The sequence below is a fragment of the Bufo gargarizans genome, chromosome 2 (assembly GCF_014858855.1).
Source record: "Bufo gargarizans isolate SCDJY-AF-19 chromosome 2, ASM1485885v1, whole genome shotgun sequence".
Lineage (NCBI taxonomy): Eukaryota > Metazoa > Chordata > Amphibia > Anura > Bufonidae > Bufo > Bufo gargarizans.
Window position 1 is genome coordinate 490878283 of NC_058081.1, and position 12467 is coordinate 490890749.

Consider the following 12467-nt stretch of genomic DNA (forward strand, 5'->3'; position numbering starts at 1 on the left):
TGAGGAACTCTGTTGAGTAATTTACATCCTCATCAGCATCCACTACTGTATCGATGGAACTGTATTAAGTTATGGAGCCTGGAATGATATCCTGAGTGCGGTTGTTGATTTCAGCATTATTTTTAGTAGCAATAAGGGCTCTTTTGCAAAACCATCAGATTTTTGAAATTTTCACATATTTTTGGATGAACTGTATTTTATAATGTGGATCTGCAATCCATACCTTTTTCGTCACAGTCTAGTAATATTTATGATGTGTCTAAAAAGAGCTGAAGCTTTTGCACAAATATTAATTTTGTCAGCCGTCATCGACCATGGTATGACTGGAAGAGTTTCCAAGAAGTCACTAACTAAAGATATCAAAGTTCCTCCTATCAGTTTATTATTTCCCTTTAAATCTTACCAAGCTCTATCAAGGGCTTCAATCGATTTCTTGCGTACCACACACTGTGTATTCATCCCATATGAAGACACATTTTTAACACTTCCACAAATTTTTAACACTTCTGCCTGACCACTTGTTTTGCTAACGTTGCACATGAGATTCTGTTAATTAGCTATGTTTAAAGGGTCACTAACTTTTTCAAAAAACTATGATGCACTGCTCTTACTCTTTTTGAATTCTGACTTGATATTGTTGGAGGGTCTCTGCACTCCTTGATGTACTGACTCTTTCCCTCACTTTTGGCCTAGTGCTGTTCCAAGGTCTCTGCAGCCCTTTATGTACTGACTCTTTCCCACAATACTTTGAGTTAGACCTCAAACTGTTCCACGGTTTCTGATGCCCTTAATGTTCTGACTCTTTTCTTCTCTTTTTGAATCACACCTGATGCTGTTCCGGGGTCTCTGCTGCCGTAGATGTACTGACTCTTTTGCTTGGTTTTAGAATTTCGGCAGGATGCTTTTGCAGGGTCTCTGGAGCTCTTGCTGGTTCTTTCCAGCTCATTCGTTGGTCAAGTCGTTGGTCACATTGTTCGGTTGTCTCAGTTTCTCATAGTAACTATACCTTGCTTTTGGCAGGACTTGTCTAATTTTTTGCAGGCATTCTGGATCCACTAGATGTCTAAATTATTCAACACTCAGAATCAGAAAGGAACTTATTTCCTGACAATGTGCAGGGAGAGGCAAACTAAAAGGTTTTCTGTGGTAAAATGAAATCTGCTCTGTGATTAGTTGCTATGGGTAAAAATAAAAGCTTGACTGTGATTGGTTGTTATTGACAACAAACAGTTTGTCTTGTAGATAGCACATGCAGGGAGATGACATGTAGACTGAATTGCCGGGAAGATAAGAGGCAGTGAGAAGCAGTGTTTCAGCAGTTGCAATATATTAGTATATACATTTTAATGCATGTTTCATCAAAAACACATTGCTATTTTAAAACCTTACAGAACCCTGATGAATGGACTTGACAACCATCCAGAATTTTAGGTTGGATCATGAATAGAGATGAGCAAATTTCTCAAAAATTCGATTCGGCTGGCCGAATCTTCCGAAAAGATTGTATCCCAATTTATTTGTGGCGAAACACGCAAAAAAACTGCTATTTCCTGGCTACAGAGAGCCTGTATAGTGGTGTAGAACACTGTGCCTTGCAGTAACATGCATAGAGAGTCTGCCGTGGTAGTGAAATAATACTGAGAGTCAGTATGACACGTAGATGACAGGAGTCACTCTTAGAATCAATGCACAATTCACTTATTAGGGCAGTCACGGGGCCAAAACTGACCAAATAGCTCAAGTGTGAACTCAGCCTTACAGGTCGATATTAGCATCAAGAAGAAGCGCACTCCATATTTACACCATCGTCAGCTGATTCCACATAGATATCTACAGAACCTGTTCTATTAAATGTTTATACAAGTAGAGCCCCCCCCCCCCCCCCCCCGACAGAGTGGAGAGGGTGTGAGCAGTAAGTATGTGTTGACGTCACTGATTATTTTGCCCTTCCTCTGATCCATCAGAACAATAACCCCAAAAAAACGGATCTTGTGTTTTGAGCATCTGCCTTTACTCGGTCAGCATTTGGTCAGTAATCCATCAGTATTGCTAAAGCCCAAAAAGTATAGGAGTGGATTTAAAACAGAGATGACATGTGAATGGAATATTTGCATATCTTCTGTGATTTGCACCCACTCCTGCTTTTGGCTACCAAATCACAAGCCAATTCTGATGGGACCATACAGGCCTTACAGCTGCTACACAGACAGGATCAGAGGAAGGGTCAAATAAATGATGATGTCAGCCAAGCCAAAAAGGCTAAATAGTGGCCCAATCATGAAGTCATGAAGTGGGGAGGGTGGGAACAGCATGAATAATGGGCCACAGATTGGCCTATTAACATAGTGGTGAGGTGGAAGCAGCATGAGGAGACCACAGAGTGGCCCAGTGACATAGTGTTGATTTAGCAGCAGGAGGCGGCCACAGAGTGGCAAGGTGACTGAGTGTGGAGGTGGCATCATCAGCAGCATGAGGAGGCCACAGACTGGCAAGGTGACATAGTGTGGAGGTCACAGCAGCAGCAGCATGAGGAGGCTACAGAGTGGCACAATTACAGAGTGTGGAGGTGGCAGCAGCAGCATGAGGAGACCACAGAGTGGCCCAGAGTTGTGAGTTAACAGCAGAATGAGGAGGCCAAAGAGTGGCACAATGACATAGTGAGGAGACTACAGAGTGGCAAGGTGACATTAGCATCAGAAGACCACAGAGAGGCACAATGACAGAGTGTGGAGGTAGCAGCAGCAGCATGAGGAGACCTGAGTGGTGAGGTGGCAGCAAAATCAGGAGACCACAGAGTGACCTGGTGACAGAGTTCAGAGGTGGGTGGCAATAACAGTAACCTCTGACGATGGCTGACTCGGTCTCTTTGGCAAAGTGTGGGTGTGGCACCAAGGATGATCTAGTCTGATGCATCAGGCATTGGTGTTTGAAAATCTTTGCTGATCCATGCCTGATTCATCTTGACAAAAATCAGTCTCTCCACATTTTGGGTGGACAGGCGAGTTATCTTTGGGGTAACTCTGTCCCCTGCCACACTAAACACCCTCTCTGATGCTACACTACAGGCTGGGCAGGACAGCTTTTCCAGGGCAAACTCAACCAGTTGAGGCCACAAATCCAGTTTGGCTGCCTATTAGTCCAGCAGATCTTGAATGTGGGGTGGCAGGGTGCCCCAACACTCCGCACTGACTGACTTTTACCACCACTGCCTCCGTGAACCCCTGTACCACTATTTCCTGTGCAGGTAGGCTGGGGGTGACTGTCTGATGTCACTTGCGACGAAGTCAAAGATCAAGTAAACCATTCAAGAACCGCTGGGTTGCTGGTCATAACTAGTGTTGAGCGAATAGAGAATATTTATCGCGAATATAGCAACTTCGCTAATTTGTGAATATTTCTAATGTAGTGCTATATATTCGCTATATCGAATATTCGTCATTTTTTTTTACATCTGAAAGCATGATTTCTCCCTGCTTCTTGCTTGTGGGTCAATGAGTCATTGGCCCACAAGCAACTTAAGCAGGAAAGAATCATGTTTTCATATAGAAAAAAAATGACGAATATTCCAAAAATGACGAATATATAGCAATATAGCGAATATGTTCATTATTTTGAATATTCGTAATTTTTTATTTCCAATGTGTACTGTTATTCCACAGCATACTCCTCAACAAACGTCCCCGTTGTGCCGGCATACATACATAATTCCTCTGGGTAGCCATCTTATATGCTTCTGGCATATGTAAAAAAAAAACAGTGAACTCTCACCTTCCTGAAGCCTGGGTCACCTATGATATAGATGGACACTTTTATTACCACTACTCTGTAAGGCCAGCTATAAAAGGTCATAAAGGCTATACCAGGCCCAGCTCATCCTGTCCTATAAGATTAGATCAGCTCGCTGTCAAGCCTGGCTGGAGCGTGACATCATTAATTTCCAGGTCTGGTTTGAGGAGAGCTAATAGCCCTTAATTAGCTCTGGGCATACAACCAGTCCACTTTCATATTTCATTTATGAATCAACATATGCCCTTTCTGACACCAGATCCAGACTCTACAGAGTATTGTGGTTAATTGGGTATCAAATATGACTAGAGGATGTGATTCCGTAGCTGACCTATAGGTGGTAGAAGAACTACAGGTCCCAGCATTACCGTGTGTGGTCTCATTCTGTAGGTAAATAAATAAGGATCGCTAATATGTATTCTGTATAAAAATATGCCGATGTATCAAGGAGATACGGGCTTAAGTATAATCCTCATTGTAGGAACTGAACTTTGATGGGGTCATAAAACACTTGGGGGCCAATCCCTAGGCTTCACAGTCACTCTGCTGCCATTGGCTGACAGGAGTAAGTCTCCTGCCCATGGGAGAGTTCATAAAAATCTGTGCACAAGGACAGAGGAGAGAGACCCATGGAACATCACCAGACACTTAATTGGACATTGACAGCATATCCCGGTATCAGAAGAACTTTGAGGGTCTCCCCTGATACATACTGAAAAGGGGTTTGCAAGGATTCAAAAATGACATATGAACGACCATCTGAAACCCTCCAGAGAAACTAAGTATTCTTTTATCTTTTTCCCTTTCATTTGAACTGTCGTGATTATTTATATTGCTATTATTATTCTGTAGATTTATAGTCATTTTCATTAGACTTGTATGCACTGCTTTTTACCTCTTATTAAAGATTATAAAATCTAAATAGCCAAGTCTTCCATATTCTAAGCTGCTGAACAACGTACCTTGCCTTTGAAGAGACGTTACCAGGTAGTTAGTTAAATTGCATTTAGGAATTGCAGCTGGGGGTGATTGACTGCGGTTGGTCAGTAAGTGATATCCGGGTCATCCACTGATCTGTGTGATAGTGAATGACCCGGATAGTCGGCTCATGGACCGGGAACCCACCTGGTGGCAGTTACCGAAGTGTAGTGGGGGGTGTTAGCCGAATGGTAATACCCCGGTCACGTGAGGTCTCTGTGTGTGCGCAGACTCCGTCACAGACCACTACGTCACCGCTGACACGGAGCGATCGGATCCATAGTTCGTGACACCCGTCACCATGGAAACGCCTGTGGGTTAGAAAATACCATCGTGAAAACTCAGATGTAATGGTATATTCTAACCCACAGGTATTCATCATATTCTAAAACAAGAATATATAGCAATATACCGTAGCGAATATTCGTAAAATACACATATAGACTGCAATTTAGCTAATATAGCACTACAAACTTTTTTTTTCATAGTCGTTTTTTCTCTTATGTTATAAAAATTACAATTAAAAAAAAAGGTTATAGCGTTATATTAGCTAAATTGCAGTCTTTATGTGTATTTTATGAATATTCGCTATATTGCTATATATTCGTTTTTAAGAATATTTTGCATTACAAGATTTTTACATTACAGATTTTTCGCAATTGTGAAAATAATCTCAAATCGCGAATATGTGACAAATATTCTATTGAATATTAGTGAAATATCGCAAATTCGAATATGGGACTGGCCGCTCATCACTAGTCATATCACGACCGCTAGCTGACACTGGGAGTTCAAGCCTCTTGAAGTGACCCCTGCTGCCACTGCCCCTTTCTCTGCTGCGACCTCTGCCTGTGCCAGAAAAATTTAGGCCTCTGCCACTCCTCTGTACAGGGCCTGGCACTTTTCTACCTGACATACTGTTAGATCAAATAACCAAATGTTAGATCAAATATTTTTCATTTCGCCACTAATACACAGCAAACAGGGCTTTAGAATATATCACTGCACCGCTAAACGGCAAATAGGCCCTAATATTTTTTAAACTATTACAGAACTCAACAGGTTTTTCAAAAGACAAGTGCAATGCTGAAAGGCGAATATTATTTTTTTTGTGCCACTAATACACGGCAAACTGGGCTTTAGAGTATAGCACTACACCACACAAGGGCAATTAGGCCCTAGTTTATTTACACTTTTACAGAACACAACAGGCTTTTCAACAGATAAGTGCAACGATGAACAGTGAATATATTTGTATTTCGCCAGTAATACACTGCAAACTGGGCTGTAAAATATCTCACTGCACCGCTGAACGGCTATTACTGTAGCCCAAGCATGTCAAACTCAAAGGCTAACATGGGCCAAAAAAACAAAATTTTAGTTTATGTGGGCCGCATAAAAAAAAAACGCCTGGCCGTGCGGATCCGTCCAGACTTACAATGGAAGTCAATGGGGACGGATCCGTTTGAAGATGACACAATATGGCTCAATCTTCAAACGGATCCGTCCCCCATTGACTTTCAATGTAAAAGTCTGGACGGATCCGTTCAGGCTACTTTCACAGTTAGAATTTTTTTTACAATATAATGCAGACGGATCCGTTCTGAACGGATCCACCGTCTGCATTATATGAGCGGATCCGTCTCAGACGGATCCGCTCTGAACGCAAGTGTGAAAGTAGCCTTAGGGGCGAGAACCTGGGATCTTTCATCCCTTGTCCTATTCAGCTCTATCAGGGTGAATAGAACTTCACACTGTCCCTACTGCTCTGTGCCTTGTGCACACAGCATCAGGGATGTTACCATGGCAACCAGGGCTTCTGTAGCGTCCTGGCTGCCATGGTAACTGATCGGAGCCCCAGGCTTACACAGCTGGGGCTCCGATCAGAAGCTGCCACTGCACCACCAATGAGGGGGAGGGGAGAGGTCCCTGTGGCCACTGCCACCAATGATTTCAATACTGGGGGGGGTTGAGAGGGGCTGGCGCACTGTGCCACCAATGATTTTAATGGGATGGGGGGGTTGAGGGGGGGGGACACACTGCACCACCAATGATAAATTACCCCTTTATACAGGAGGCGGGTACTGGCAGATCAGCAGTTAACCCCTCAGGTGCGGCACCTAAGGGGTTAACTGCCTCTGATCGCAGCTCCCTGTCAGGGGCAGGGTGCCGGCAATGCGATTCTGCTGCCGGCACCCGCCTCCTGTATTGTGTTAAACTACTTTCACTATCAGGCCACACAGAGCGGCGCCCAGCGATGTCTCAGCACTCACCATTAGTCCTGGGCGCCGCTCGTTCGACTGCAGTGCTCCATTACTGTCTCCTCTCCTGCTCCACATGCTGCTGATTACTATCGGAGCGATGGGAGGAGACATCAGCTTCACTAGTGGGCGTTCCTTCTTCCTGGCTGTAGCGCTGTCCAATCGCAGCGCAGGGAGAAGGAACGCCCACTAGTGAAGCTGATGTCTCCTCCCATCGCTCCGATAGTAAGCAGCATGTGGAACAGGAGAGGAGACAATAATGGGGCACTGCGGGCGAACGGAGCGGTACCCAGGACTAATGGTGAGTGCTGGGCGCCGCTCTGTGTGGAAATAGTCCAATCATTGGTGGCGCAGTGCGGCCCCCCCCTCTATTCTCATTGGTGGCGCAGTGCGCCCGCCCCTCCTCCCCCCCTCTATTCTCATTGGTGGCGCAGTGCGCCCGCCCCTCCTCCCCCCCCCCCCCCCTCTTCTCATTGGTGGCAGCGGCAGCAGCACAGGGGGAGGGAGGACAGCTTCCTTCTCCCCGTGCTGCTGAGAGAACATGAGCGCGCCGATAGCAGCGCGCTCATGTTCAGAAATACTTGCCGGGCCGCAAAAATATTCATTGCGGGCCGCATGCGGCCCGCGGGCCGCATGTTTGACACCCATGCTGTAGCCCTAATTTTTTTCTATTTTTACACGGAAGGCTTTTCAACAGATAAGTGCAACAATGAACGGCAAATATATTTGTATTTCGCTAGTAATACATGGCAAACTGAGCTGTAAAATATCTCACCGCACAGCTGAACGGCAGTTAGTTCCTAATCTTTTTATATTTTTACACAAAAGGCTTCTCAACAGAAAAGGGCAACGATGAATGGAGAATATATTATTATTTTGCCAGTAATACACGACAAACTGGGCTGTAAAATATCTCACTGCACCGCTGAACGGCAATTACTGTAGCCCTTATTTTTTTCTATTTTTACACGGAAGGCTTTTCAACAGATAAGTGCAACAATGAACGGCAAATATATTTGTATTTCGCCAGTAATACATGGCAAACTGAGCTGTAAAATATCTCACCGCACAGCTGAACGGCAATTAATGTAGCCCTAATTTTTTTCTATTTTTACATGGAAGGCTTTTCAACAGATAAGTGCAACAATGAACTGCAAATATATTTGTATTTCGCCAGTAATACATGGCAAACTGAGCTGTAAAATATCTCACTGCACAGCTGAACGGCAGTTAGTCCCTAATCTTTTTATATTTTTACACAAAAGGCTTCTCAACAGAAAAGGGCAACGATGAATGACGAATATATTAGTATTTTGCCAGTAATACACGACAAACTGGGCTGTAAAATATCTCACTGCACCGCTGAACGGCAGTTAGTCCCTAATCTTTTTATATTTTTACACAAAAGGCTTCTCAACAGAAAAGGGCAACGATGAATGGCGAATATATTAGTATTTTGCCAGTAATACACGACAAACTGGGCTGTAAAATATCTCACTGCACCGCTAAGCGGCAAAGATATATATTTTTTTTTTTTTTTTAATAGACTATTGAAAAAAAAAGGTATTACATATGGCAGAGCATGACGAAATACATACTGATGTCCATTTAAATACATATGTATATTAGCAATGTTCAAACAGTAGAACAGGTTCCATCTTACACTAATTCCGAAGGATGTACCGTACATCAGAAATTACAGATCTTATTAGCAGTTTACGTATCTATAAGGGTTCACTCTCCTCTATTATTCGCAGATGTAGGTGGGAAATCATTGCATATGACATTAATGTTTCTATATAAAAACCATTCTTTCCATTGATATGAAAGTATCCCACAACTTTCCCACGCTGCTAACTCCTCAAACCTGCATAACTGATCTATTTTCCCTAGCCATTGAGAAATGGAGGGTAAATCTTCGGAAAGCCAAAATTTTGGTATTAAAAGGCGTGCAGCACTTAACAGTGTATGAAATAGCCTAATTGAAGATTTGTTTGTCACAGCGGGACCGTAACTGAGTAGTGCAGACTGGGGAGAAATCGGTAGATTTGTTCCACAAATCTTATTGGCGTAGGTGAAAATATCCTTCCACCATTTCTGAAGAGGGGGGCATTCCCACCATATATGAAAGTATGAACCTCTATCATTTTTGCACCGCCAGCATGTATCTAAATTATCCGCATTATAGAGGCAGGTAACATCTGGGGTCCTATACCACCTCGTCATTATTTTGTACCCATTTTCTTGAATGCGGACGCATCTAGAAATTTTATGAGGAGTAAGTAGGAGTTTTGGTAAGTCCTCTTGTGAAAAGGTAATTCCCATGTCTCTCTCCCACAACCCTATGAATGCTGGTTTGATCAGGGGGACTGGTGAGAGTATTTTCTTATAGATTTGCGAGACTAACTTAGTATGTTTGGTTCGGTCTGATAACAAGTTCTCGAACCAGGTCAGAGGACGTGACAAGTCCTTCAACCTGATATTTTTTTCTATGAAAGTGCGTAAGAAAGACAGCAAATTAGGGATTTTCCTACTGTCTGGAAATATTTCTAACAGAGAATCCTGTTTCAGGACTTCACCCTTCTCATCGAAAAGAGATTTGATAAACAATGTGGAGTTCCTGACTGGATTTGGGAGACATTCTCTCAGATTATGCGGGGCATAGGATAGGACATCTTTCACTTGTATTAATGGCGAGGGTAATGGGATAGCGTGTTGAGATTGTTGGAACCATTTCCATGTTTCCAGTGTTGATTTTACAACTGGATTAATAGGCCTGTCTTGGAATAGGAAGTTCTTCCCCCCTACCAGAAGGCCTGAGGGGAAAGAACCGAGTTCGCTCTGTTCCATGGAGACCCAGGGCTTCCGGTTTGGGCGCTTGAACCAGTCTATCAATCTTGACATCAAAACTGCTCTCCCATATAACTCTGGGTCAGGCAACCCTATACCTCCATTAATCTTCGTTCTACATAGCATAGAGCGAGCTAACCGAGCTCTTCTCCCGGCCCAAATGAATGAGCTAATTTGACTTTTCACTTTAGCATAGAACGTCTTTTGGACTGGGATCGGTAATACTTGTTGTAGGTAGGTTAGTCTCGGAAGAACTAATGATGTAGCTATATTTTTTTCTGCCGAACCATGATAACATCGGATATTTTAAGCCAACAAGCTGATCAGAAATCGATTGAAGGAGAGGGATGTAATTAAGTCTGAATAGAGAGGATGGGTCAGGGCCAATTTTAACTCCCAAGTATGTAATATATGGGGTATCCCAATTAAAGGGGGAGTTCGCTTTCAGTGTATTCCTAGTTGAGGAAGGGAGGTCAGTGCTGACAATATAGGATTTGCCCATGTTAATTTTGAAATTAGAGTAGATGCTGAATTGCTCTAGTATCTCATAAATTAATGGAAGGGCTTTGGCTGGGTTAGTAATCATAATTAGTAAATCATCAGCAAAGGCAGCTACTTTGTGTTCTCTTTGGTCTATCTTGATGCCTACTATTCCCTTCTCCAGCCTAATAGCCTGTAGAAGTGTCTCCATTACTAAAACAAATAATAAGGGTGACAATGGGCATCCCTGCCTGGTGCCATTCCTGATGCCGAAGGAGGGGGACAGAGTGTCGTTGATAATGATAGATGCTGAAGCATGTGTATATAGGGAAAAGATGGCATTAACGAATGGGTCAGGGAATTTGAGTGTTTTAAGAACTTCTTTCATATAATCCCAATTAACCCTATCGAAGGCTTTTTCAGTGTCCGTGCTAAGGAGGACTAGAGGCCGTCTATATCTTTTTGCAAAATATATGGCATTAAGTACTTTGACGGTATTATCCCTGCCCTCCCTACCACGGACAAAGCCAACCTGATCTTCTTTAACCAGGGATGGAAGGAAAGAGGATAAGCGTGTGGCCAGCATTTTGGCTAGAAGCTTCAAGTCTAGATTTAGTAGAGCTATTGGACGATAGTTGGAGCATTGGGAGCTGTCTTTCCCCTCCTTCGGAATCAGAGTGATTTGTGCCCTTGTCATATCTGAGGACAATGGGACACCAGACAGGGAGCAATTAAATAAAGAAAGAAGGTAGGGCCCCAACGTTTTATAAAAGTTACGATAGTACAGGGCTGGATAGCCATCAGGCCCAGGGCTCTTCCCAATAGGAAGTTGTTTAATCGCACATTCAAGTTCTTCCAACGTAAAAGGGGCTATTAAAGTTTGGGCTTGGGAATCTGTCAGTGCCGGTAATGCTAATGAATTTAAAAAGGAGGTTACTGACTCTTTAGGAGTGCGTATAGGAGAGACATCACTTGATCTATCTTCCTCTTTAAGGTTGTAAAGTGAGTGGTAGAACCTTTGGAATTGTTTGGCGATTTCTGAGGTAGTAGAGACTTCTTCTCCATTGGAGGTTATAATCCTATGTATGTAGTTATGGGATTTCCTCTGCTTAATACGCTGCATCATAAATTTAGAAGCCTTATCCCCATGCGCATAATATTTGTATTGCGCATGGAGATAATACTTCGCTGAGGCCGCACTAAGCAGGGTTTTTAAAGCATTTTTTAGTTCTGTAAGCTCTTTCAGATGAGATTCCAGTAAGGAGCTCTTATGAACGGCTTCCAATCTATGAATCTGGGTTAAGAGGTCATCAACCTTTCTTTTCCTCTCCTTTTTGAGTCTTGACCCCCTGCTGATAAATTGCCCTCTCATGTAGGCCTTATGTGTGTCCCACAGGATACTGGGAGATATGTCAGGGGAGGCATTGATAGAGAAGAACTCCTCTATAATTTCTTGAGTATGTTTTTTGTTTTCTTCAGAGGATATTAATTGTTCATTAAGTCTCCATCTAAAGGCTCTGGGTTCTAGTGAAGGGGTTTTGATTTTAATAAACACTGGTGCGTGGTCAGATAAGAGTATATTGCCTATGTAGGCGTGGGTACATAATTGTAAATGCTCTTTTGACAAAAATAAATAATCGAGACTTTGATACGAATTATGGGGGTGGGAGAAAAAGGTATAATCCTGCTTTGAGGGATTATATAAACGCCAGACATCATAAAGAGCACTTAGATAAAGCTTATTTTTAAGGTGTCTGAGTGCTTTAGTAGAAATTGCTGATTTGTGGGAAGAAGAGTCTAGTATGGGATTTATAGCGATGTTTAAGTCACCTCCAAATACTACCATTCCCTCCTTAAATGAGTCCAAAATGGTGATTATCTCCATCAGCCACGAGGTTTGGTTGAGATTTGGGGCATATACGTTGGCAAATGTATAGATTTGGTTTGCAATTTTCCCTTTCAGCAGTATGTATCTGCCATCTACATCTTGGATATGCGAAATATAGGTAAAAGGCAGACCCCTCCGCACTCCTATGCTCACGCCTCTGGATGCAGCAGAATTGGAACCACAATGATACCACTGTGGGAATATCGTGCGGGACAAATCTGGTA